This window comes from Papaver somniferum, chromosome 5, assembly GCF_003573695.1.
Source record: "Papaver somniferum cultivar HN1 chromosome 5, ASM357369v1, whole genome shotgun sequence".
NCBI classification, from domain to species: Eukaryota; Viridiplantae; Streptophyta; class Magnoliopsida; order Ranunculales; family Papaveraceae; genus Papaver; species Papaver somniferum.
Window position 1 is genome coordinate 47,014,851 of NC_039362.1, and position 2,502 is coordinate 47,017,352.

Consider the following 2,502-nt stretch of genomic DNA (forward strand, 5'->3'; position numbering starts at 1 on the left):
GACACAATGGCCCCTCAGCTGGGGGCAACATACAACAAAGAGTTCAGTTAAGATAGACAGAATCAAGGATAAGGGAGACGAGGAAAGACTATACCCTCAGCTTGGAGCTCGGCATGTGCAAAGGCATCATTAATATAATCGATGGCCGACTTCTTAAACTGCGCCTTCATCTGAGAAGACTGAGCCACCAAATCAGAAGCAGACTTTTGACGAAGCTCCGTCATCTGAGCAGTGAGCTGATCGTTAGCTTGCTGTAGAGCCTCAGCCTTGAACCTAGCAGCAATATCAAACTGGCGAGATATCTCCATTGAAGATATTTGGCCTTCAAGACGGTTGATCTTATCATTTGCACCCACCAGCTACTCCTGGAGACCTGCGAATACGAAGGGTGTAAGGACTAAGAGGAAACAACAAAAAATACAAAGGATGCTGCTGGAGTATAAGGACCCTAGGATACCTCATGCGTGGCTAAGGTATTCTTCTAAAATACACTAAGCCTCAGCAAGATCCACCTCAGCGGCCTCAAGATCTTCCACAAGGGTATCACGCTCAGTCCGGAGGTCATCAACATCTATCCGGAGCGAAGCGTTCTATAAGGATAGAACTCGGTAAACATTTTCTAACTCTTCAAACTTCTTGATCAAAGATGCATGAGACATGGAAGATGAGGCGGAGTCAGCCTGAATGAATTTGTTCTTAAGAGAACAAACCTCAGAAGACAAGATGTTACGCTTTACAGTAACCTTAGCTAAAGAGGCACGGGCATTTTCGAAATCCGCATGAAACTTTTTGCAGATAATTTCTTGGGATGATAGGCGTCTCTCAACTAGGGCAATATCCTCCTTTTTCTTTAAAATGAGACTCTCCTTCCAATTAAGGGCTTCGTCACATTCTTGACGAAGCGAAGCCATCTGCTTCACTAAATCCGAGTTATGAGCGGATTCAAGGGAAAGTTGGGCCTCATTATGGACGGTTACGTTCATCAATCTATCAGACTTCTTCTGATAATACCAAATATCGGAGGATAACTTGGCTACTTGATCCCGAAGATATCTAAGCTCACCAGAGCTACCAGCTGGCAGGCGGAGGTTGTCTCAGGACTATGCAACTAAACAAGAACAACAGCAAAGCAAAGGGAAAGAAGGAACGAACCTATGGCTTTGGAGGACTCATCAGCCAGAGCAGAATCAGCAGCTTTACGCCCGTCCTCAGCAACCTTATCGGCATTGTTAGCTCTCTCAAGTGCCAACAAACAAGCCTCCAAGGATCTCTGAGTCTTCCTCAGATCCTCCTCCAATGAAGATACCCTAGCAAGAGAAGCAGCATCGCTGGACGAAGGTTGTTGTGTGCCAGCAACGGCATATTCTTGACGAACGCGCTCCAACGGAGCACTCAAGTGAGTACACTTGTCCCTATAGAACTTGAACAGGGTGCAACTAACATCTATCTGTTTGCAAAGATGCAAACAAAGGAGTGTAAGAATAAACAGAGAATCAAAACAAATTGTGAAGCATTAAGGGGGATATCATTTACTGAAAACGCTGATAGATGGGGAAGGAAATCAGCATAGGTGTCAATGAAAGCCTTCATCTCTTGGATGCTACCCCTGCGGATTTCACCAAATCTATGTGTGGATGGGGAAAAACGATTTACTGGTTTTTACGGAATTGAAGAGTCAACCGTGTGGAGACTACTTGAACCGAGCGAAATGTTGAACCTTACACAGATGCACTGCAAGAAGGGAGTGCTTTAAGTTCGAGAGATCAATCTTTAATACCCCGTCCTAAACCAAGAACAATGGTCGTTCCAGAGTCAATTCGGTCACAAGAGAGGATGGGTTGATCTGTAGGAGGGAAGCTGAGAAATGCGTGAGATCAATGGTGATCTGATATTGTAGGTGTGTTGTAAATTCAGCGTAAAAATTCCCTGAATGACTGAATTTTGCTCAATTGAGAGTAATTTCTGTGAGTTCGTGTAGACGAAAGATTGTTTGTATGAACTTTGATGAGAAATTGCTCGTCTTGGCGAATTTTTTTCGAGTGTTCGAAAACTTGTTCTTTCAATCAGGATTCAGGGACATTTTATAATTCCGGGGTTGAAAACACCATGATCCCATGAAGTGTGACAGTTGCTGGAATCAGAGAATGGGAAATGGGGAAATCGTGTTAAAACCAATTACTCATCGTGCGAAGACTTGGTTAACTTTCCACCCACTACTTTGCTGACTCTTCCAACTTATTGCACGACTTGCTCACATTCTCATCGTGGGTGAACACACGTGTCGTAGACCGCCAGACCAGAACCCTAGTTAATATCCCCCCATGTGACACGATTGAAATCTCGTGATTGTGGAGTCAGTTGATGACTTTATGGGACGATGAGTCCATGTAGCGCTGAGTTGAACATGATTAACAAATGTTCTGAAACTCATGAATTTAACGTGTCCGCTGAGACGAGGTATCATTATAACCTAAGACGAGCAAAACTGTGTTGCTAAATTGT